This window comes from Schistocerca piceifrons, chromosome 1 (genome assembly GCF_021461385.2).
Source record: "Schistocerca piceifrons isolate TAMUIC-IGC-003096 chromosome 1, iqSchPice1.1, whole genome shotgun sequence".
NCBI classification, from domain to species: domain Eukaryota; kingdom Metazoa; phylum Arthropoda; class Insecta; order Orthoptera; family Acrididae; genus Schistocerca; species Schistocerca piceifrons.
This window is the reverse complement of record NC_060138.1, coordinates 864,223,133-864,249,238: the sequence shown is the minus strand read 5'-3', so window position 1 is coordinate 864,249,238 and position 26,106 is coordinate 864,223,133. Positions and strand designations below refer to the sequence as shown.

At 43.6% G+C, this 26,106-nt stretch overlaps 1 protein-coding gene across 2 annotated transcripts in view; it reads left to right on the top strand.

Annotated features, from left to right (window-relative positions):
- Window positions 1-26,106, top strand: part of LOC124716128 (cadherin-87A) — a 725,215-nt gene that overhangs the window by 296,614 nt on the left and 402,495 nt on the right. For both annotated transcript variants that reach the window (XM_047243147.1, XM_047243148.1), the window contains one exon: window positions 14,097-14,145. The gene's annotated coding sequence lies outside the window, so the exon portion shown is untranslated. The remainder of the gene's footprint in view (window positions 1-14,096; window positions 14,146-26,106) is intronic.

Here is a 26,106-nt window from a genome sequence, read left to right as displayed (position 1 = left end):
CACACTCGTACACCAAGCCAGCTCCTGCTTTCCGTTTCCCAAGCTTTCCACATTCTCTCTTCCATTCTGCTAACTGTTCCCAAATTACGACAGCCTGTAGCATGTTCTCGTTAGTGAAAGCAAGTTGTCGCAAAAAATTCTGTTATTATAGCTACGAAATTCAACTCCACTTAGCCAAGTTCTCATAATCTATAGTGTTTTCTAACCTTTCATGTCTATTATATTACACATTATGATGAAGAATAGTCCACTAAAGGTAAAATATATCTGATAAATACTCGCTTCTCAGTATCCGTTAAGTAATCCATGACCGAGACATTCACTTCGTATCGCAACCGACCTTCAGCGAAGAGTAGAACATAAGTACAGTAGATAATCTAATAGTCTGAGTAACGATTTCTTGATTTTTATCAGAACATGAAATATATGTCTGAAAACTACGTTTCTGGTTCAAAAGTTTACATCTGTGACGTAATCATTGTGCGTCACAGCTGTTTAACAGCCATACAAACGCCAAAATAAAACCTGAAATATGTATAATACATGCAAGATTCTTGCATGTGTAGTATCAATAGAAGGAATGACTTTTTTTATTTCATGCATTTTGTGCTGAATGTACTTCCAAATAATCGGCAAGGAAGACAGAATCCGTTCAACCACAACTAAGGTAGGGCCTCTGGACAGTAAACTATCCGTTTACCCGTGTGAAAATAGTGGTGCTGCTTCTTTTCAATTGATTTAGAAACAAATTAAATGTTCGCTAGCGCTACACTCTAAATTATACAACGTGTACATCAGCCACAAATTCCTTTCTTGTACCAACCTCTTTATCTCCTAGTAGCGTTTGTATCCTACGTCCTCAATTATTTGTTGGATGTATTCTAATCTCTGTCTTTCCCTACAGTTTTCTTCCTCTGGAGTTCCCTGTAATACAATGTAGGTTATTCCCTGATGTCTTAACACATGTCCTACAAACCTGTCTCTAATGCTTATCAGCGTTTTCCATATGTTCCTTTCTTCGCCAGTTCTTCGGAGAATCTCCTCATTCCTATCATTGCACCTAATTTTCAACATCCTGCTATAGCTCCAGATCTCAAATGCTTCGTTTATATTCTTTTACGGTTTTCCCAAGGTCCATTATTCACTATCATAGAATGCTGCGCTCCAAACATACGAGAAATTTCTTCCTCAAATTAAGACGTATGCTTGATATTAGTGGATTCCTCTTGACCTGTACTAGTAAGCTTTTTACGTCCTCTTTGCTCCGTCCGTCATATATTATTTCGCTTCCAAGATAGCACAATTCTTGAACTTCCTATACGTCATTGTCACCAAGTTCGCTGTTCTCGTATCTGCCGCACTTCATAATTTTCGTCTTTCTTTGGTTTAGTCTCAATCCATAATGTATGCTCATTAGACTCTTTATTCCATTCATTAGGTCCCATAATTCTTCCTCAGTGTCACTGAGGTTTGCAATGTCATAAGCGAATCTTATCAATGATAAGATCATCCTGAATTTTAATACCACAATTCAACTTTTATTTCCGTCATTGCTTGTTTGGTGGATCGATTGAACAGTAGGGGGCGAAAGTCTGCACCCCTACCTTACGACCTTCTTAATCTAAACATTTTGTTCTTGGTCTCCCATTCTTATTGTAATCTCTTGGTTCTTCTACACATAGTATATTACCCGTCTTTCCATACAGCTTACCCCTATTTTTCTCAGAATTTCGAACTTCTTGCACCATTTTCAAGTCGACAAATCCTATGAACGTGTCTTGGTTTTTCTAGCCTTCGTTCCATTATCAGTCGCAACATCATAACGGCTCCTCCGGTGCCTTTACCTTTTCTAAAGCCAAACTGATCGTCCCCTAACAGATCTTCAGTTTTCTTTTACATTCTCCTGTATATTATTCTTGTGAATAACCCGGATGCAAGATATATTAACCTGATTGCGCGGTAGTTCAGACACTTAACTCCCTTTTCTGTCATAGGGATCGTGCGAATAATTTTTTTTTCCGAAAGTCCGATGATATCTGCGCACATTTATAGATTCTATACACTTCCTTGGTTACCACATCCCCCAATGATTTCAGAAATTCCGAAGGGATGTTACCTCTTCCTTCTGCCTTATTCGGTCGTAAGTCTTCCAGAGCTTTGCTAAACGCCGGGTCTGATGACTCCTACTTTTTCCTCAATGACGTCATCAGACAAGTCTTCCCCCTCACACAGGCCTTCAATGTACTCGTTTTATTTACCTGCTATCTCCTCTGTGTTTAATAGTGGAATTCCCATTGCACTCTTAAATGTTGCTGTCATTGCATTTAATTTCCCCAAAGTTTTGACTTTCTATACGCTGAATCAGTCCTTCCGACGAGCATATCTTTTGCGATTTCCTCGCCTTTTTCCTTCAGTCATTTCGACGTGGCTTCCCTGTACTTCCTATGTATCTCATTCCTAAGTGATTTGTGTTGATGTATTCCTGCCTTTTCTTGAACGTGTCTCCACTTTCTTCTTTCGTCGATCAGTTGAAGTGGTTGGTCTGTTACCCAAGGCTTCTCCGCCATTACCATTCTTGTACCTATGTTTGATTGCCCAACTTCTGTAATTCCCTTTATGCTAATGTCCATTGCTCTACAGTTGAACTACCTACTATGATATTCATTATCGCAGTATCTTCAGCGTTAAAAACCTCCAAACGCTTCTTACCGTTCCTCAGCACTTCAGTTCCTCACTTCTTTCCATACCGCTTGGTCGCAACGATTCTCTTAAACTTCAGTCTACTTTTCATCAATACTAAATTATAATTCGATATCATATCCGCTCCTGGTATTTGCGATTACCATCTGAATTTTATTACAGAACTCAATTAGTATTTATCTTCTCTCATTTCTACTACCAAGCCCATATTGTTCCGTATCTCTTCCTCCCTTGCTTCCCATACTACAACAATCCAAGCCCCCATGACTATCAGATTTTCTTCTCATTTTGTGTACTGAATTACTCTTTCAGAATGTGTCGGCGAGTACTTGTCATTGTTTGACCTAAGAATCAGCGTCATTGCTGATAGTAACGACAACAATGTTGTTGAGTAGTTTACGAGCTGGCAAGTGTGTCTCCGTTGTTTGTGTAGAGGTGGGGGCACAGTTATTGATATCAGTTGAAACTAATCGCAAAAGTGTAAAATAACGCATACTTGCTACCTAAGAAAGACAGTGTAAGCACACACGTGATCATCTGAGTGAGCGACATAGCGATGCGGCAGGCAGGCGTCGCACGGCCAGGCCAGAGTGTGTAGAAGCCCCGACTCTCACAAGGGAGCGGTTTCGCTTCCAGGAAACTTGGAACCCGAGCGCTGGAGGAAGGCGCCCCCTAGCCACCTGCTCCCGTCTGGCGCAGCTGCTGCCTTGTTGGTGCGCTCTACTGGCACCCAAACTACCGAAACTTTTGTTATGAACCTCATAACACGCTATCTGCTAGTTTGAGTGGTAAACTAGCTCTCCCATCGCCGCTGCTGGAAAACGCTACGTCCATTCATCCTTGCGGTTACAGTGTCGTTGATGACTGTAAAAACTGAATATTTACTTTTCAGTCATCGACGACATTATAACCGCAAATCGGTATCATCAACATCATCGTTACCGCCTGTTTGACATATACTAATGGGAAAAGCCTCCTCCAGACTTCTCCGCGTCCTCTAAGAATGCACACTGTTCCAATAGGTCGTCGTCTCGACATTTACTTAGCCCTTGGAATTCAGCAAACAACTTCCTGTTCTCCAACTACCGCCCAATCGCCTGACTGTATGCCCCGCAGACCTTTATTTGACTTCCATTACGATGATTGCGTCCTCCACTCCACTCTGTCCCTCGATACATTTGTTCGTTTCCCTGCCCCTCCTAGTTATTACCATAACCCATTTCTCCGTTGCTCACTGAACAATCCTCACTTCTCATACGCTTTTTGAACCAAAAGTCTATGCCTCATTATCATTAGTCAGAACTGGCCGTTTGTACGAATTGTAAACTTTTCGATTCTGGCACATAGGAACCTTCGTTTTTAGAACCGTTTATGGGAAATGATTCCCATTTTCAGATGCCTTTTTCGAGTGTTATGCCACTTACTCATGATGTTTTCGATGTGTGGGGTGCTGCATAGTTCTGTTGCCTTTACCGTAATATATAAACACGCGAAATTTTGCAATTAATGCTCGATCTTTATATAGCGTTAATGATTAATTTCGATAAAAACCGTTACTTGCGGCTTTCTTGTAATCCACTTACGCAGAAACTCATGCGTATTTAACATCTCACACAATATACTGCGCACAATACGCGCTGAAGACAGCAAACACACAAAAAAAGATAGTACGTTAGTTTAAAACTTCCTCAGTTGAATTCATATCGCTCAGTTTTGCTCAGTTGACAAGGAAAACAAATAAATTTCACTATTGTTATTAACTGCAGCTCACAAAATCATTATCTTACATCTGTCAATCCAGATTACCATAAATGTGACGTAAATTTGCTTGCAACTTCGTGAGCGTTCTCTTATAACAACCGCTGTAGCCGAGCAATTTTAAGTGCTTCAGTCCGGAACCGCACCGCTGCTACGGTCACAGGACCGAATCCTGCCTCAGGCATGGATGTGTGTGATGTCCTTAGCTTAGTTGGGTTAAAGTAGTTCTAAGTTAGGGGACTGATGACCTCAGATGGTAAGTCCCATAGTGCCATTTGAACCATTTGAATCTTATAACAATGTCTTCTAATTCAGCTCTGCATCCGCCATTTCCTAAAATTCATTGCCTAGCTCCGGGCAGTCAGTCGATAAGGATTAAATACTGACCGACAATTTATGCACTACAATTTAAATCGGTGCTGACTTTATAATAAATTAAATTGTACAACTTCTATGATTTTCCCTCTCTCATTGTCTTTCTTGTTTGCCGTGGTCCCCTTCCTTCTTTGATGAATTTTAGGTACTCTCGTGGTTTATTATAGGAGGAGTATACATGAAAAATAAATATGCATGCAGTAGTTTTCATAGAAATGAATTACAGTTATTATTTTAAACTTATTCTATCTCAAATACGGAATCCAAACATTCGGAATTCCGTCCTGGTGTACGCCGCCATACTCTCTATGATTTTTGCTTCTGCTTCTATGTGTCTGAGAATGGTGGAAGAAAACTTTAAGTTGGTTAGTTCGTATTATCAGATTCTCTTCTTGTTTTTGAACGCAGGTTTAAAATGATACAACAGGTAAATAACTGGTGTCATTTATACCAATGTATTTTGAGACTCGTCGTTCATTTCTGCAAAAATATTACAAAAACGCGAGCAAGCTGTCTCTGCATAGCATTCGCTCAGCTCCACAGCTACCAGGAGGAAACCAATAAACAGCTGCCTCTATCTCTTCTCATTTATTTCAAGACAACTGAAAGTGAGAGGGCAGCAGAGACAAAAATCTGCTCAAAAGAGAGCCTAATCGACGATAAAGGATTCTTAATGAGAAAAAAAGGACGAAAATTTTACACAAACTAAACATAATTAATTATGCCGCAACCAGGGGAGGTCTGATACGTGACAAAAGTCATGGTATAGCTATATGAACGTATACAGACGGCGGTGGAATCGCGTACAAAAGATACAACACGGCAATGCATTGGCGGAGCTGTCATTTGTATTCAAGTGATTCATTTGAAAAGATTTCCTACGTCATTATGGCCGCACGAAGGGAATTAAAGACTTTCAAAGCGGAATGTTAGTTGCAGCTAGGAATGGGGCATTCCATTTCTGAAATTCCAAGATCTACAATGTCAAGAGCGGCATGCTATATTTCAGGCATTACCTGTCACCACGGAAAACGCAGTGGCCGGCGGTCTTCACTTATCGATCAAGAGCAGCGATGTTTGCGTAGAGTTGTCAGTGCTAACAGATAAGCAACACTACGTGAAATAACCGTAGAAATCAGTGTGGGACGTACGACGAATGTGTGATTTAGGACAGTGAGACGAAATCTGGCGTTATGGCTGTGGCAACAGACGAACAACGCGAGTGCCTTTGCTAACAGCACGACATCGCCTGCAGCGCATATCCTCCACTCGTGACCATATCGGTTGGGCCATAGACGACTGGAAAACCGTGGCCTGATCGGATGGGTCCCAATTTCAGTTTATATTAGCTAATGGTAGAAGTCGAATGTGGCACAGACCCCACGAAGCCATGGAACCAAATTGTTAATAATGCGTTGTGCAAGCTGGTGGTGGCTCCATAATGCTGTGGGATGTATTTACAAGGAATGGACTGGGCCTCTGGTCCCACTGAACCGACCATTAAGTGGAAATGGTTACGTTTGGTTAACTGGAGACCGCTTGCAGCCATTCATGAACTTCATTTTCCCAAACAACGATGTCATGGCACCGGACCTCAGTTGCTCGCAACTGGTTTGAAGAACGTTCTGGACAGTTCGTGCGAATGATTTGGCCACCCGGATGAACTGACGTGAATCTCATCGAACTTTTATGGAACATAATCGAGAGGTCAGTTCTCGCGCAACATCCTGCAACGGTAACACTTCCGCAATTACGGTGGCTATAGAGGCAAGCTATCTCCGTATTTTTGCAGGGGACTTCCAGCGACCTCCAGGAAGGTATCCCTGCGCTCCTGGCGTCCTTATTCAAACCAGGGAGCCTCTCTTACAGCCACCGCCATCTTGGTGACCGCCAGGAATTACAGTTTCAAAAATGGTTCCAATGGCCCTAAGCACTATGGGACTTAACATCTGAGGTCATCAGTCCCCTGGACTTAGAACTATTTAAACCTAGGCTGGCCGCGGTGGCCAAGCGGTTCTAGGCGCTTCAGTCCGGAACCGCGCGACTGCTACGGTCGCAGGTTCGAATCCTGCCTCGGGCATGGATGTGTGTGATGTCCTTAGGTTAGTTAGGTTTAAGTAGTTCTAAGTTCTGGGGGCCTGATGATCTCAGATGTTAAGTCCCATAGTGCTCAGAGCCATTTGAACCAACTTAAACCTAACTAACCTAAGGACCACATCCATGCCAGAGGCAGGATTCGAACCTGCGACCGTAGCAGCAGCGCGGTTCCGGACTAAAGCACCTAGAACCGCTCGGCCACAGCGGCTGGCTAATTACAGTTTAAAAGGTGTTGCGCTAAAATTAACCTGGCTCAAAATCACTCCAGTGCTGAGGGAAAGGTGATTTATAATTTCCCCTTCCTCGTCTCAAGCGTGGACGTCTGCAGAAATTCTAAGACGGCCATTTTTTATATAATTGTTTCGGCGGTTTTGAAAAGATATCATGCGTCGAGAACTAGAACAGTCAGGCAGTCCAGAAAACGCACTTCATCTCAAACTACACTCCTGGAAATTGAAATAAGAACACCGTGAATTCATTGTCCCAGGAAGGGGAAACTTTATTGACACATTCCTGGGGTCAGATACATCACATGATCACACTGACAGAACCACAGGCACATAGACACAGGCAACAGAGCATGCACAATGTCGGCATTAGTACAGTGTATATCCACCTTTCGCAGCAATGCAGGCTGCTATTCTCCCATGGAGACGATCGTAGAGATGCTGGATGTAGTCCTGTGGAACGGCTTGCCATGCCATTTCCACCTGGCGCCTCAGTTGGACCAGCGTTCGTGCTGGACGTGCAGACCGCGTGAGACGACGCTTCATCCAGTCCCAAACATGCTCAATGGGGGACAGATCCGGAGATCTTGCTGGCCAGGGTAGTTGACTTACACCTTCTAGAGCACGTTGGGTGGCACGGGATACATGCGGACGTGCATTGTCCTGTTGGAACAGCAAGTTCCCTTGCCGGTCTAGGAATGGTAGAACGATGGGTTCGATGACGGTTTGGATGTACCGTGCACTATTCAGTGTCCCCTCGACGATCACCAGTGGTGTACGGCCAGTGTAGGAGATCGCTCCCCACACCATGATGCCGGGTGTTGGCCCTGTGTGCCTCGGTCGTATGCAGTCCTGATTGTGGCGCTCACCTGCACAGCGCCAAACACGCATACGACCATCATTGGCACCAAGGCAGAAGCGACTCTCATCGCTGAAGACGACACGTCTCCATTCGTCCCTCCATTCACGCCTGTCGCGACACCACTGGAGGCGGGCTGCACGATGTTGGGGCGTGAGCGGAAGACGGCCTAACGGTGTGCGGGACCGTAGCCCAGCTTCATGGAGACGGTTGCGAATGGTCCTCGCCGATACCCCAGGAGCAACAGTGTCCCTAATTTGCTGGGAAGTGGCGGTGCAGTCCCCTACGCCACTGCGTAGGATCCTACGGTCTTGGCGTGCATCCGTGCGTCGCTGCGGTCCGGTCCCAGGTCGACGGGCACGTGCACCTTCCGCCGACCACTGGCGACAACATCGATGTACTGTGGAGACCTCACGCCCCACGTGTTGAGCAATTCGGCGGTACGTCCACCCGGCCTCCCGCATGCCCACTATACGCCCTCGCTCAAAGTCCGTCAACTGCACATACGGCTCACGTCCATGCTGTCGCGGCATGCTACCGGTGATAAGACTGCGATGGAGCTCCGTATGCCACGGCAAACTGGCTGACACTGACGGCGGCGGTGCACAAATGCTGCGCAGCTAGCGCCATTCGACGGCCAACACCGCGGTTCCTGGTGTGTCCGCTGTGCCGTGCGTGTGATCATTGCTTGTACAGCCCTCTCGCAGTGTCCGGAGCAAGTATGGTGGGTCCGACACACCGGTGTCAATGTGTTCTTTTTTCCATTTCCAGGAGTGTAGTTATAGGTCTCGACTTTATGTTGTTGAAGTAGTTTACTTCGATACTTAAGTGGTAAGCACATTCCTTAATATACAGGGTGGTTCATTGATAGTGACCAGGGGAATATCTCACGAAATAAGCATCAAACGAAAAAACTACGAAGACGAAACTCGTCTAGCTTGAAGGAGGAAACCAGATGGCGCAATGCTTGGCCCGATAGATGGCACTGCCATAGGTCAAACGGATATCAACTTCGTTTTTTAAAGTTGGAACCTTCATTTTTTTATACATATTCGTGCAGTACGTGAAGAAATACGAATGTTTTAGTGGGACCACTTTTTTCGCTTTGTGATAGATGGCGCTGTAATAGTCACAAACGTGTAAGTACGTGGTATCACGTAACATTCTGCCAGTGCGGACGGTATTTGCTTCGTGATACATTACCCGTGTTAAAATGGACCGTTTACCAATTGCGGAAAAGGCCGATATCGTCTTGATGTATGGCTATTGTGATCAAAATGCCCAACGGGCGTGCGCTATGTATGCTGCTCGGTATCCAGGACGACATCGTCGAAGTGTCCAGACCGTTCGCCGGATAGTTACGTTATTTAAGGAAACAGAAGTGTTCAGCCACATCTGAAACGTCAACCACGACCTGCAACAAATGATGATGCCCAAGTAGGTGTTTTAGCTGCTATCGCGGCTAATCCGCACATCAGTAGCAGACAAATTGCGCGAGAATCGGGAATCTAAAAAATGTCGGTGTTGAGAATGCTACATCAACATCGATTGCACCCGTACCATATTTCTGTGCATCAGGAATTGCATGGCGACGACTTTGTACAGCTCTGCCAATGGGCACAAAGAAATTAAGAAACGATGACAGGCATTTTGCACTCGTTCTATTTAGCGACGAAGCGTCATTCACCAACAGCGGTAACGTAAACCAGCATAATAGGCACTATTGGGCAACGGAAAATCCACGATGGCTGCGACAAGTGGAACATCAGCAACCTTCGCGGGTTAGTGTATGGTGCGGCATTATGAGAGGAAGGATAATTGGCCCCCATTTTATCGATGGCAATCTAAATGGAGCAATGTATGCTGATTTCCTACGTAATGTTCTACCGATGTTACTACAAGATGTTTCATCGCATCACAGAATGGCGATGTACTTCCAACATGATGGATGTCCCGCACATAGCTTGCGTGCGATCGAAGCGGTACTGAATATCATATTTCATGACAGGTGGATTGGTCGTCGAAGCACCATACCATGGCCCGCACGTTCACCAGATCTGACGTCCCCGGATTTCTTCCTGTGGGGAAAGTTGAAGGATATTTGCCGTCGTGATCCACCGACAACCCCTGACAATATGCATCAGCGCATTGTCAATGCGTCTGCGAACATTACGGAAGGCGAACTACTCGCTGTTGAGAGGAATATCGTTACACGTATTGCCAAATGCATTGAGGTTGACGTACATCATTTTGAGCATTAATTGCAATAATGTGGTATTTACAAGTAATCACGCTGTAACAGCATGCGTTCCCAGAAATGATAAGTTCACAAAGGTACATGTACCATATTGGAAGAACCGAAATAAAATGTTCAAACGTACCTACGTTCTGTATTTTAATTTAAATAACCTACCTGTTACCAACTGTTCGTCTAAAATTGTGAGCCATATGTTTGTGACTATTACAGCGCCATCTATCACAAAGCGAAGAAAGTGGTCCAACCAAAGCACTCATATTTCTTTACGTACTATACTACACGAATATGTAATAAAAATGGGGGTTCCTATTTTTAAACAACGCAGTTGATATGCGTTTGACCTATGGCAGCGCCATCTAGGGGGCTAACCATAGCGCCATCTAGTTTCCCCCTTCAAGCCAGACAAGTTTCGTTCTTTGTAGTTTTTTCGTTTGACGCTTATCTCGTGAGATATTTGGCCCGGTCACGATCAATGGACCACCCTGTATATAAAGTACATCTTTTTATATTATTAGAATGGCAACTTTTTGATTCATTGTTTTGAAATGAAATTTTTCGTATAATTAAATCCAAGGTACCATTCAAGTTATTCACAGAGAAAAAAAAACTATCGACATGCTTTGAATGACTGTAGAACTGTCACAGCAGACTCAAGCGATCAGTAAAAACATCCGACAATTAGTTTACTTTCAGTTAGACCTGTCATACGCGTACAGTTAGTTTCACTGTCACACTCAGTTTCGACCTCAATAGAGAAAATATTTTTGCCAACTGCAGTGGACACTTCCCCTCCCTGGCCTCTACCCTGTCTGTCCGATATACGTTCCATGACTCATTAAATATATCAGAGCTTCCCACTTCGAGTTTCAGCCAGCTCTCGTTCCCGAGAACAATTTGAGCGGGAAGAATTTTTTGGAGGGCAGTAAGTTCGGGAACTTCGTTACGAAAATTTCGACAATTTACTGATAAAATTATGATAGTCGAAGTGTCTTCACTCTGAACGCGGTCTGACTTTCCTTGCCGCTTATCGACTGGTGAGTATTCATGAGAGTACCTCAAACTACTGCCTAGCCTAAAACAACCCTCATGTGTACTCCGCAGGTACTCTGTTACAAGAGTAGCTGCTTCCTGACCTATGAAGGGGAGTCATACAAATCGTCAAGCGATAACGCGGGTCTAGAAATTTGCAGCCAAGACTGACACAGAGTCAACGAATCCTTTGGTTGAGACGCTCCACTCTGCTCCAAAGCATAGGGCTCCAGTCAACACTGGAAACAAAGCTGCAAATCGCGAGCTCTGCTTGCACGCCACGCGTGGGGCTTGCGCCCTTCACCACTTTAGCAATCCGCCTGTATGAGCGGAGGATAGTCTTAGAAGCCGTGACACAGGCTTCGTTGGAGCCGACGTGAGCCACAACTTGCAGACGACTACACCTTGCACGCTCGGTAGCCGCAGGCAGCGCAGCCATGAGGCCATCGCGGCAGATATACCAAGTGCACGTTGGCATTCTTTCCAGCCCTGAAGGCTATCTGCCTAAGGAGCTCCATAACGCGCCCAAGCTCCCAATAACTAGTAATCCCCACCGCCCATGTGCTTCCTCGGACCCTACTGAAGGAGCGGCCGCCTGTCCACTCACAGAGTGAATGGGTGCCAGATGGCCAGTCTCCACTTTTGCCCTCTGCCTCGAGCGATGCGAACGCGTCACCCACCACGTACACTGCTATGGGGGCGGATCCACAGCGTCACGTATTCTAGTAGGTGTCCCCGTGGTAGAACTCGTGGGCGAAACAAGCGACACCTGAGGTGTCCCATACAACGCGCCAGATTCTCCGCCACCGCTACACCCCAAGGCAGCAGGCTGCAGGTGATTGACCGTAGCCAAAAGCGCGTTCAGCTGTTCGCGAACTGCGGCCATCTCCTTCTGCGTCCGCCCACAGCATGCACACATCGTACTCGTCCTAGCAAGACTAACTGAAGAAGTAAACTGTAAAAGCAGACATAATATTAGATATGCAACTTGCTACTCTCCTCATGTGTCACCAATGGACGCTGACGCCTCAGTGAATGGCTGGCTGTTTAGAAGAAATTACAACTGCGCTACAGACTGCCCTGATTTACACTTACAAAATGCGAGCTTACACCTCGTACACGGAAACACGCACGAAATTTGAGAAATATACTACGAGGGAAAGACAGGAAAAGATAAAAACTTAGCTTGCTGCTCTGTAGATCTGTATCAGCCGCGAGCTGTGGCCTCACTGACTGGTTTACTAAACGAACGGACGCTTGTCTTCAAAACAAAACAAATAAGCAACTACTGCGGTACATTGTGAATGAATTTGCACTTAGAAAACGCGAGATTAAACCTCTTAAACAGAAAAACGTGCACCCTTGTAATGATTTGTATATACAAAATATTTCACCGAGTTATAGACAGAACGTCGACTGTAGCCATGCGCCCCTCGCCAGACCCGAACTTCTCCCCCCTCCCCTCCCCCGCTTCTACCCGTCTATCCCCCGCCACACCCCCACACCCCGCCCCACCCCCTCTGCACACACCAGTAATGGTTCAAATGGCTCTGAGCACTATGGGACTTAACTTCTGAGGTCATCAGTCCCCTATAACTTAGAACTACTTAAACCTAACTAACCTAAGGACATCACACACATCCATGCCCGAGGCAGGATTCGAACCTGCGACCGTAGCGGTCGCGCGGTTTCAGACTGAAGCGCCTAGAACCTCTCGGCCACACCGGCCGGCACACCAGTAATGGACAACTTTGGAAGTTCATGAAATGTATTGGCAGTTGCGAATATGCACAATCATCAACTGTATAATGGAACAACGACAACGAAAATTTGTGCCGTACCGGGATTCGATTTCTCGCTTATCACGAGCGACTGTAGAAGTTGGACTAAGCTAGTGGTTTAATACTGCAAATACTAAAGGATTTTGGCATCAATATTAAGCTCCAGAACGACAACTAATTTATTTACGTTGATACAAAACTAAAACACAAAGAAGGTAGGCTACATATCTGAAGGAAAGTGCCGACTTGGAGCAGTCAGGCGCATCTTCACATTGCTTCACAGGTCTACGTCGTGACTTCGTACTAAATTTATCGATCGAAGATTTTCTAAAACGCTACTGCTGTTCAAATATTTCCCATTGGTCTCATGAGCTAAGTGCAGTTAAGTGTGTTCATCCGAGACAACCGTTTATCCTCTTGATTAAAGAGCCTTGGTGGCCACTACAGGTGGGCCCATAGTACAAGTGGGCCCGTAGTACAGCTTGTCGAACGAAAACCGGAAGAGCTGTCAAAATGGCTCTGAGCACTATGGGACTCAACATCTTAGGTCATAAGTCCCCTAGAACTTAGAACTACTTAACCCTAACTAACCTAAGGACATCACACACACCCATGCCCGAGGCAGGATTCGAACCTGCGACCGTAGCAGTCCCGCGGTTCCGGACTGCAGCGCCAGAACCGCTAGACCACCGCGGCCGGCCCGGAAGAGCTGTAAATTACCGTCAGATTTGCGGATTTAAGCAGTTTCTATGTCCTACTATAATCTGGAACAAAATCGTGAAAATTATATTTAATGACGCATCTCATTTGCTTGTCAGCTCGCACGTAACTCAGTTTAGTTCGCAGATCACGAAACTTATGTTTGCAACGGGATCCGTAAAACTGTAATTGTTTAATTTACATTACTAGTTTACGTTCCATTACCAGAGATAAAGACTGTTAATATGTCAACTGAAATTCACTAATCTTCAAAGACGCAGTAAAGCACCATTTATCTTTGTTTTCTGTTACAGACTGCTGCTGAGGACACCCATCGCCTAACGTGCGAGGTCTATTGAATGCGTAAGTTAACCTTCCACTTTTCTATATCAATAGGCATCTCGACAGTTATCCTAGGCTGGCTCATGCTGGAGTTTTATCGGCCTAGTCCTATGCCGTGATTCATTATCCACCCTTAGACCGCTACTTATAAATGCTTTTATCCATTCTTCGTCCCGACAGGTTCGTCTAAAGTTTTCCATTTAACGTTCTAATTCTCACTGCGACGCGTAATTTTGCCTCGTCCTCTACAGTCGCTTTCCTGAGAGAGCGTAGCATCTTTTTTCGTCCTGATGATGGAGGAGATCCATCCGTATGGATTTCACTCGGCGCCCGTAGCATTGTAGAGCCGAGCTGATCCATGAGCTCATAACGGCCGGCCACAACTCAGGGTGACGAAGCGGTACAGAGTCCAAGGAGCTCTCCCGTGCCTCGAATGTATCCCAGGTCGCCTCAGTAGGGTTGAGCTCATGTGACTCAACGACCGGGCTGGTACTTTTATGTCCGAGGAGTGTTTATGGAATCATTGTGGCACAGTTCAGAAGTAACGTCTCTCTGAATATACACTTAATTACACAAAAGCCTATCGCACCTGAAAACTGAGTTACCCCGAGTTTTACGTAGGAGCCACTCTGATTACATAACGTACAGTACTGCTCGTAAAAGAAAAAAATACACAAAAAGCTGAATTGTCTTATTCCTAGATTATAAACGCAGTGAGGTGCAGTCAAGGACGGAACAACGGCAACAAATAAATGCCCGACGTTTGTGTTACCAGCGTGACGTCTTCGTAACTCGACGTGCTAAATGATCGCTGGAATGTTACCGCAAGGCTAATGTTTATTTGGCTTCCAACTGAGGCATAAATCCTTTCAACTATAAAAAATGGTATTAAGAGAGCAACAAGATCAGGATTCTTATCAAACAAATTGTCCCTCAAAAGACCACAGTACGTGATATTTCGCCACTTGCTATGTATTCGAGAAGCATTTGACTTCAGTAATCATCCATATCCGGCGAGAATAGAGGATATGGGATGAACAATAAATCATTCATATATCTAAACTTTTCACCGTTGACGGAACCAAGGGAACGAAGTCGTATGATAGGTCACGAGTAGGAACGAATTGCCCTCAGACTGTAGTTAAATTATCTCCAACTTTTAATTTTAACATGATCGACTTCAAGGCTTCTAGTCTCATCTTCGGATGTACCTGTTCACATTAAAGAATTACAAAAATCTAGTGCGTGTATAATAAAATTGATTGCGTATTGATTATGTATTAACAACTTCCTTGATCACTTTCGGTAGTGACATTAATTAATGTCCTTATAGTCGAGCTAAATATTTAAATAAAATTACAGTTTCATGTAGTCGTGGGCAGGAAATATTATGCAGTAACATTGTCTAATTTAAGTATGTGGGGTATCACCTCACTGTCTTGGAAATTAGTTTATACCTTAAATTAACAAACGTTTACAAGGAGAGTTTTTTAGTCACGCACCACTGTCATTGCGCCTTTTTGCGTTACAAACGAAGTCAAAACACACTAAAAGATAAACAAATTTAAAAATCGTGGAATCGTAGTACTAAAATGTTGTGGAAATATCTCCAATAGCCCCAGATTATACGCTGCAGGCATCCTATTTACAACATGGTATTGTGGGACGTTCCATCCATCTTCATGTTTCTTCTTTTTCCTCATAATGTCCCGTGTCTTCATAGGTACGGCATGCCAATTTGGATTTGGTAATGTTACACTACTCGCCTTTAAATTGCTACACCAAGAAGAAATGCAGATGATAAACGGGTATTCATTGGACAAATATATTATACTAGAACTGACATGTGCTTATATTTTCACGCAATTTGGGTGCATAGATCCTGAGAAATCAGTACCTAGAACAACCACCTCTGGCCGTAGTAACGGCCTTGATACGCCTGGGCCTTGAGTCAACAGAGCTTGGATGGCGTGTACAGGTATAGCTGCCCATGCAGCTTCAACACGATACCACAGTTCATCAAGAGTAGTGACTGGTGTATTGTGACGAGCCAGTCGCTCGGCCACCATTGACCAGACGTTTTCAGTTGGTGAGAGATCTGGAGAATGTGCTGGCCAGGGCAGCAGTCGAACATTTTCGGTATCCAGAAAAGCCCGTACAGGACCTGCAACATGCGGTCATGCATTATCCTGCTGAAATGTAGGGTTCCGCAGGGATCGAATGAAGGGTAGAGCCACGGGTCGTAACACATCTGAAATGTAACGTCCACTGTTCAGAGTGCCGTCAGTGCGAACAAGAGGTGACCGAGACGTGTAACGCCAGTATAGCGATGACGAATACACGCTTCCAGTGTGCGTTCACCGCGATGTCGCCAAACACGGATGCGACCATCATGATGCTGTAAACAGAACCTAGATTCATCGGAAAAAATGACGTTTTGCTATTCGTGCACCCAGGTTCGTCGTTGAGTGTACCATCGCAGGCCTTCTTGTCTGTGATGCAGCGTCATGGGTAACCGCAGCCATGGTCGGTCTCCGAGCTGATAGTCCATGCTGCTGCAAACGTCGTCGAACTGTTCGTGCAGATGGTTGTTGTCTTGCACACGTCCCCATCTGTTGACTCAGGGATCGAGTCGTGGCTGCACGATCCGTTACAGCCATGCGGATAAGATACCTGTCATCTCAACTACTAGTGATACGAGGCCGTTGGGATCCAGCACGGTGTTCCGTATTACCCTCCTGAACCCACCGATTCCATATTCTGCTAACAGTCATTGGATCTCGACCAACGCGAGCAGCAAAGTCACGATACGATAAACCGCAATCGCAATAGGCTAAAATCCGACCTTCACCAAAGTCGGAAAGGTGATTATACGCATTTCTCCTCCTTACACGGAACCGCGGGCCTGCTACGGTCGCAGGTTCGAATCCTGCCTCGGGCATGGATGTGTGTGATGGCCTTAGGTTAGTTAGGTTTAAGTAGTTCTAAGTTCTAGGGACTGATGACCTAAGATGTTAAGTCCCATAATGCTCAGAGCCATTTGAACTATTTGAACCTCCTTACACGTGGCATCACAACAACGTCTCACCAGGCAACGCCGGTCAACTGCTGTTTGTGTACGAGAAATCGGTTGGAAACTTTCCTCATGTCAGCACGTTGTAGGTGTCGCCACCGGCGCCAACCTTGTGTGAATGCTCTGGAAAGCTAATCATTTGCATATCACAGCATCTTCTTCCTGTCGTTTAAATTTCGCGTCTGTAGCACGTCATCTTCGTGGTGTAGCAATTTTAATGGCCAGTAGTGTAGTAGTAGAGAGTACGATGACTACTCAGGGACTGAAATTGTTTGCCCCACCTGTTTGCGTCTATTGTTGTCCATGTGAAAGTGTGAGAACGTTTTTGAAATGTCTGCTGGGGCGGGACGTGGATGCCAGCTTGGTGTCACCTAGTCGGATATGGGAAACAGGACGTTCCATCCGTGACAGTTGAAAACTGATACTATTTTGTACTACATGAGCAACAAGATCACAGCTAAACTTACGTATTTATTCATTTATGACTAACAGAATGAATAACAGTCGCCAAACCCAACCAGGCTCTGTTATATTGTGTATTAAACATAATAGTCAGGCCGACTGAAATTCTTTAATTTGCACAGGTTTATCTCAGGATTGGGCTAGAAACCTCGAAATAAATTAAGTTAAAATAAGAATTAATAATTTTATTGCAGTCTAAGGCAAATTCATTCCTATCCTCAATATATATCTTTCGTTTTCTGCCGCCGCCTCCTAGGTAATTTGTGTGACGATTGAAACATCAGCTTTGCTTTTTGGTCAGTTTTCTCACATCGTCCGTTTAGCTTCCGTTCATAAGTTTTCGAAGGCTCTGAGGTTGACAACCATTCAAGAACATCAGTTTAGTTCTGCCATGCAAAGCAGTCGGTATATCATCGCTAACGAGTGTGTTAGAGACTGGTCCTGTTGGAAACTAATTTCTCTTCACAATACGGTAGTACTGTATGATACTGCAGTGGTACTGACGGAATCATAGCGTTACTCATAGATCAAGCATACTAAGCAGCATCAACATCAATCCGAATTCCTCTCCCGTGTAGCATCTGATTTGTCTCCGTACCAGAAGATTAGTACTGAAACAGCACCAGTCGACTTATAACGTTTATTTAAAAACATGTATTTTTCATTAGCCAGCTTTCCAGCCACTGCAGCCGGCCGCTGTGGCCGAGCGGTTCTAGGTGCTTCAGTCCGGAACTGCGCTGCTGCTGCTGCAGTCGCAGGATCGAATCCTGCCTGGGGCATGGATGTGTGTGATGTCCTTAGGTTAGTTAGGTTTAAGTAGTTCTAAGTTCTAGGGGACTGATGACCTCAGATGTTAAGTCACAGAGTGCTTAGAGCCATTTGAACCAGTTTTTTCCAGCCACTACAGGCTCGTCACCAGATGGTAGGTGTTTACAGGCACTTTAAGTTTTGGACCAAGTACAGCTAGTCGCTAGGATCGCAGTGCTGGTGAAAACTGTGGGGTTTACACCGATTTTACCGACTTACGTACAGAAATAAATATTTTACGATAGGGATGTCATAGGACGTTAAATTAGCAAGTGAGAGCGGACACATTATAAGATTTTCGTCTCATTCATATCAAAATAAAACTCTATATGTAAAACCTTGATCGTTCGTGTTTGGGGAACTAACACTGGCGCTCATATAGCTACTCCCGTCTTCGTGTTGTTTGATGTGTGTCTACCTTATAGCGAGGAGATTACGCTGCACAGCAGAGTTGCTTAAACCATACCATCGTGAAATTTCGGAGCTAGTGTGTGATGTGCTAGACTGTGAGCTCTTTAGCCCTTGTTAGTTGGAAGTAATAGACGACCTGTCCGCTCGTCCACGTGCCACATACGGCAGTTGACCCCGGCGATGATTTTATTGCGCGGCAGATTAGTTAGTTACCTTTGATGCAGTGGCACCTAATGAAACTAATATTCAACTGTTTGTGTGTAGAGCTTTCTACGAATCATGCACTGGTGGCGTGAACATGCGACCAGTCCAAGAACTCACTACATCAAATCCTATTTCACCTGTGATCAGGCTGGAGAACTATGACCCACCCTCTCCCTTTTTCCACCTCTTCCTCCCTCTGTCTATCTCCTCCAACCCCGTCCCCCCGCCCTCTTCGTCCAATTACTCCCCATCTCTCTGACTACGTCTTCTTCCCCCTCCATTTGACCATATTTTCCCTCTCCTCTCTCTTTCCATTTCTACCTCCCGTCTTCCATTTTCACCTGCCCACTACCTCTCTACATCTTCCACCTGTCGTATGCATCTTCCCCTATCCCCTTATATCAACCACTCTCCAGTGATGCTGATCGGCACATGTAGCCTCTGCAATACAGTTCACTGAAGCAGGCCAATACTACTCCCACAACACACCTGTTATGCAAGGCAGGCTACATATCAGGGGCTTAAAAATCGTTTATACAAATACCTCCAGAAACTACTTCCTAACACTTATATTTATGTTAAATGATTACAAATTGCTGTTTTTCATTAATGATTTTTTAGTAATAGTGAGTCTATATTTTATATCCTCTCCAACATTCGGCTCTCATCACTTATTTTGCTGCCCAAATAGCAAAACTCACCTACTGCTTTAAATGTCTCATTTCCTAATGTAATTCCCTCGGCATCACCATTGTTGATTCGTCTACATGTTATTACCATTGTTTTATTTTGTTGATTTTCATCTAATAACCTCTTTTTAAGACACAGTCCATTATGGTCAATTGCTCTTCCATGTCCTTTGCTGTCGCTGATAGAATTACAGTGTCACTGGCAAACCTCGAAGTTTTTATTTCCTTTCCCCAAAATTTAATTCTCCCCAATTTCTCCTTGCTTTCATTTGTTGCTTACTCAATGTACCCTTTCTTACTCCATTCTCAATTACTGATCCCCTTTCGGGTCATTTGATCCATATAACTGCAGTCTTCTGTACAAGTTGTAAACAGCCCTTCGTTCTTTGTAGTTTACAACTACTATCTTCCGAAATTTGTGGACTGTATTCAAGTCAACATTGTCAAAAGCTTCCTCCAGATCTACGAGTGCTATAAGCGTAAGTTTGCCTTTCCTAAACCTATCAGTACTGCTACATTTTTCTAGAACGCAAACTGATTTCCTCAAGGTTGGCTTCTACCAGTTTTTTCGCTCTTCTGTAAATAATTCGTGTTGGCATTTTACGAGCATGACTTATTAAACTTATAGTTAGGTAACATTCACACTTGTCAGCAACTATGTTCCTTGGTATTGGAATTATTACATTCTTATAAATGAAAAGCACAATAGTGTGTATGTCCTACAGTATTAATTTAATATGTTAACCGGTATTAGATTTACAATGCCATCATCAGACTTTAACTGACTATTGTCCTCCAAGAGGGTACCGTATTCAGTAACAACACTGAAAAAGATGTCACACGCCGAGAGTGAGATACGAACACGGAGTAAATGTCATTTTTGATAGTGCAGTGGTAATACAATTTGAAATGTTGGAGTTGATCAATAAATAAACAGAACAGACTAGAAATACAGTAATATTAACCTCAAAAGAAACTATGCCTATAAATCAAATTAATTTAACAATCCCACGAAATAAAATTAGTATGTGGCAAGAGAACTAAAGAACAGTTTGAAAAGATATTAAAAGGTAATACTGGCACAGACTAAAGAACAGAATTAATATCTGTAATATCAGAATATACGTCGTATATAGACAATCATAAAAAAATTAAGAAATACGTGATAAATGGAGGAACAGGCTGGAACAGACAGTGTGGGCACAATTGTAAAACTATAAGGATTAAGCTAAGATTAACAGAGGGAATTATTGAGCTGTGTACGTTCGTTTAATATTAAATTGGGTCTGTGGACCAGATGTCTATTACTTTCCAGGGCTTCCAACAGAGTGTCTGGCTTTTGTTTACTAAGTGAAGGACATGAGACAGTGTCTCTTTTCTCCAAAGCTCTCCTTAATATTACTATAGGCGGCATCTATCGTTTCTGTAGCAATATATGTTTCTACAGGTTGCATTTGTCCTATAGCCATTCCTGCCTAGACATTTTGCCCTTTCTCTAAATCATTTTTTTTTGCATTTGTATTCCCTTTCGCTTGCTTCTGTTGGTACATTTATATATTTTATCCTTTAGTTGATTATATTCAGTATCTCCTGTGTTCATTGAAACGTCGGCCAATGTTCCCTCGGATACTCTCAATAATTTCTGTGTCTTTAAGCTTATCCACGTCCCATCTGCTTGATTTTCTGGAGTACTAGAGCAACAAATATCATAAGCGGTTAGCTCGCGGCTGCAGACGCACCATGAAGTTTTAACAATATCAGCAGGAGAAGCGGAAAGCAATTATTTTAGCACTGCAGCTGCTTATGTTGGTGAAACGGAAACTATCACCCAGAAAGCCGGCCGCTAAAGAATCCGAAACAGATGTCGCCACTCAATACGTACTTTGTTTGAGAATATGAAAACTGAAATTATATAATCAGAAAAATAGTGTTTCGGTGATGAAAGATATACAAACTTATCTTTAGCTGTGGAATATGTAATTTAAGTATAAAAATTAACTCAAGTCAGGCAGAAATTTATACGGAATCGAATATTTCAATTGAAGTATGACATTTCTGATGAGGGAAGATTCATTACAAGTGGGAGAAGGACCTCTGCAGACGCTGCGAGTTTTTGCAAGATCTGAACTGTAGAGACAACTGTCAGACGAAACATATCTTACGGACAGGCCTTAATCTAATCAGAGTGCACCTTGCGGGGGTTCGTTTGTATTTTTAAGTTACCTCGTTGTGATCCTCTGTTCGGAATAGTCTGCGAATCCCCGACTTGTTAAATATTTTTCTTGTCTGTAGAATAACTAATTTTTTGTTACCGTAAAAACCAGGACCTGGAAACTCCGATCTTTATAGCTCCTTTAAATACAATTCATATTAGATGATAAGTATCTTACTACAAGAGATCTTCCAAGAAATGAATAACAAGCGGTTTTGTATAGTACATACATACAGGGCATAGGCAAAATGATGTGAACACCTGTACTTACTAGAGAATGGTTTATTAATTAGGGATTGGACCCCACTTTCCCGTAATACAGCTGAGATTCTCCTTGGTATACTGGCATATAATGACTGAATAGTCTCCAGTGGGAGGTTATGCCACTCTTCGATCAGAACCTCTTCTAACTCCTGTAGTGACGAGGGAGGCGGAAATCGGCTCCGTAGTCTGCGCTCCAGTACCGCCCACGAGGGTTCCATAATGTTCAAGTCCTGGGACTGAGCTGGCCGGGGAAGACGCTGCAGTTCAGTCGCATGCTCGTCATACCATGATTGTACTGTCCTGGCTACGTGTATGAGTGCAGTAAAGTCCTGAAATATGGTATGACTGTTAGGGAACAACATTTGGATCGTGGGGTGCACCTGATCACCTGAAATGTTCACATAATCGTTGGCTGTAACACGGTCTTTGAAAGTAATTAAGGGGCCAGGAGAATAACATGATATGGCTGCCCACACCATCACACTCCCACCTCCATGCTTAACCGTTGGAATCAAGCAATCAGTATTGTAGGCTTCTTTTGGCGTTCTCTAGACGTAAACCCGGCCCGATGTTGGAAAAAAACGAAAACGTTGACTCGCCGGCCTATTCGATGTGTTTCCACTGATACGCCGCCCAAGATTTATGCTGCCGACACCATGTTTTACGCTTGTACTAATGGTTTCAGTGTAGCAGCTCGTCCATGAATATTCGCTTTATGGAGTTCTCAGCGGACAGTGTCGATAGATACGGGGTCTCGAAGATGGCTATTGAGCTCAGCAGTCACTTTAGCCGCCGTAGTTTTGTGGTATTTTGACACAATTCGTGTTAGCGTACGACGATCTCTTTCATTTAGTTTCGATTTGTGCTCACTATTACGTTTACACGACGATGTCTTTCCATGTTTTGTGTAGGCTGCCATGGCTGTTGAAACAGTTGCTCTTGAAACATTCAATAAGTTGGCTATCTTGGTTACTGATGCTCCAGCTAATCGGGCCCCCACAATCTGCCCTCTTTGGAACTCTGTTAGATCTTTCATTGCACGTCGACCTCGGATTCTGAATGCAAATACGAAGTGTACAACCTGCACTGATGCCTAGTCCATACTGAATACATATGCCTTACTTGCGTTGTTGGCCGTCAAAGACAACCATCCCATTGCTATCATTGTTCATATTATCTTGCCTACCCCATGTATGTGCATTATTAACATAAACTTCTGGTCATTGGTATTCCTTGACAGCGTGAATGGCGCAGGAGACTCTTTGCCGCCTTTGACAACTTTGCCCGTCTTCAGCTCTCTTGGAATGGCACGTAAATAATAAAATACACAAAACAGGACTTGTCGTCTAATTAGTCTTCTTAAAAATTAATTTAAACTTTATATTCTGAAGGATTATTCAGGATAGCAAAAAATGTACATAATTCTACCGATAAAGCTTGTTATTACAAATCCAAAATTAGTATGAGATTACACCTCCACGCTCGACGAAATTATTTGTTTCCAAACTCTGGCTTCAAAGTACATAGAAAATCTCGTACGTGCACACCCTGAAAGAAACATTTAGTAAATGTGAGAAAATATGTAAAAACGATGTAGTTAAGTTACATGTTCTGGCCGTGGACGGGCCAATGGGGTCCGACCAACCACCGTGTCATGCTCTGCTCCTGACGTCATCTGACGCGGTACGGAAGGTCACGTGGTCAGCACACCGCTCTCCCTATCGTTGTCAGGTTTCTTGACCGTGGAACCACTACTAATCGGTAAGGTTGCTCCTCCGTTGGCCTGACGGGGATGAGTGCACTACGTACCAGTCCTCCAGTCAAGGAAAAATCCCTGGCAGTCTCCCACAGGTCAGTCAGCCGCGCTGGCCACTCGGCTACGGAGACGAACGTGAAACGTACGTATGCGGAATGAATCTTCCATTCTACAGCGACGTGCTCGCTGTTCTGAAATTTACTAGATCAAAGCTGTGTTCCGGACCGGGACTCGAAAGCGAACCTAGCCCTCTGCGGACAAAGCTCTTACCGACGGAGCTATTCAAATACGACTCAAGACCCGCCCTTGCAACTTCATTTCTGCCAGTACCTCTCCTACTTTTCAAATTTTATGCAATTTTCTGTGGAAACCACCGTACATAAGGTTAGCAATATTGCTTACACAAAATAACCGGCGGGATAGGCCAAGGGCAGATTTCCTGACTGGGTAGAAAATGGAATACTCCGATTAAGACTTATGTTACGGACTTGAAGATTTTTAGATGCTTGGTGAGGTTAGCCACGACATGACACATGGTTACATGTGCCTGGAGATATTAATAATCAGTCTTCCATGTTTTTAAGGAGTGTCTGAAAGCCATAAATAATCAATTATTGTACAAAGGTGACGTAATCCTGAAAAGTTGTCGTAAAGTGGGCGATACTGTTAAGCATTGATTAATTTTAAATGCAAGAATGGCTTCTTATAATTTGCAAATGAGATGAGCTGATAAAGATTATACCATAAACAGGACCCACTAAAGTACAGATAATATTTTTGGCACTTAAAGATCTTAACTACTCTGAAAATACTCCTGTAAATAAGTTGGTCGGCTTAGCAACAGATGCATCTCTTGCGACGGTAGGCGGAGAAAAGGGATTAATAACTTGTGTCGTAAAGACCACAGCTTTCCGAAATTTCTAACTTACCATTGTGTAATACACTAGCACTCACTGTGCGGTGGGTTTTTAACTACGAACAATGTAGTGAAAACCGTCTTCATAGTAGTGAACAAAGAGCATGTGCAATTCATAGGCGTTTGTTCGTAGCACCGACTGAGGAATTAGATTGCTGATATGGTGATCTACTGCTTCATACGGAACTTCGTCGGCTTAGTAGATGCGGAGTTTTACATCGTTCTAAAGAAATGCTTCCTGACTTAGTGGAACTATGCAAAGAACGAAGCGAATCCTTTCATGAAATAGAAGATCCAGTTTGGTTGCAGGATTTTGCTTTTCTCGTGGACAACGTTGCAAAGTTAAATATCGTTGACATGTAGCTGCAAGGTAAGGACAAAGATATTGGCTGAGCAATTTCAGATGTTAGTTTATTCTCGAAGAAACTGGAACTGTTGGGGAAAAAACCTCATACAGTGTCAATACAAACACTATTCTTGTTAGAAACAAACCATTGACAAGCAAGTCTCATGAATCCCTCCTGATAACAACAAACAACACGGTGAAATTCTTTCACTTTTGAGAAGTTAGTACAACAAATGTTTCCAAGATTTCAAAAGCATTTCAATTGTTGCACAGTTTGCCAAATCGCCTTTTATGGAGATTGATGCTGAAGAGTTCTCTACGTGTGTCATGAAGCATTTTGATTTTCAGGAAGACAATGCTGCAGTGGCATTAGAACTGATTGATTTTCAAAATGATTTATCTTTGAAATAGCTTCCTTCAAGCTCTGAAAATATTTGACCTCTTGTTCCTAAAGAAAACACCCAATTTTGGTCCAGGTTGATCTCAAACCGAAGGCAAAGTTCAGCTCTACATATCTGTGCAAGGTTGTGAGGTTTCTTCTTCCAGTAGGAAATTTACAAAAAGCAAGTACAGAAACAGCCTGCATCATAAACTGAACAACTGTATTCGAATGGCAACCACTAGCTAATCTCCCAACATTGAAAAAATTGTTGTAAGAAGAAAGAGTGCCATCCTTCTCACTGTAGTTAATAAGTCTGATAAAAACTCTCTTCACACACTCGTAATTTATTACTAACTACACTTCAGTTTTCTTTCTTATGTTCAATTTCAATGCCTTTCTCTTGTACACAGTTTAATTAAAATCATGTCATATTTAACAGAAATGTAAGTTTATGGGCAAC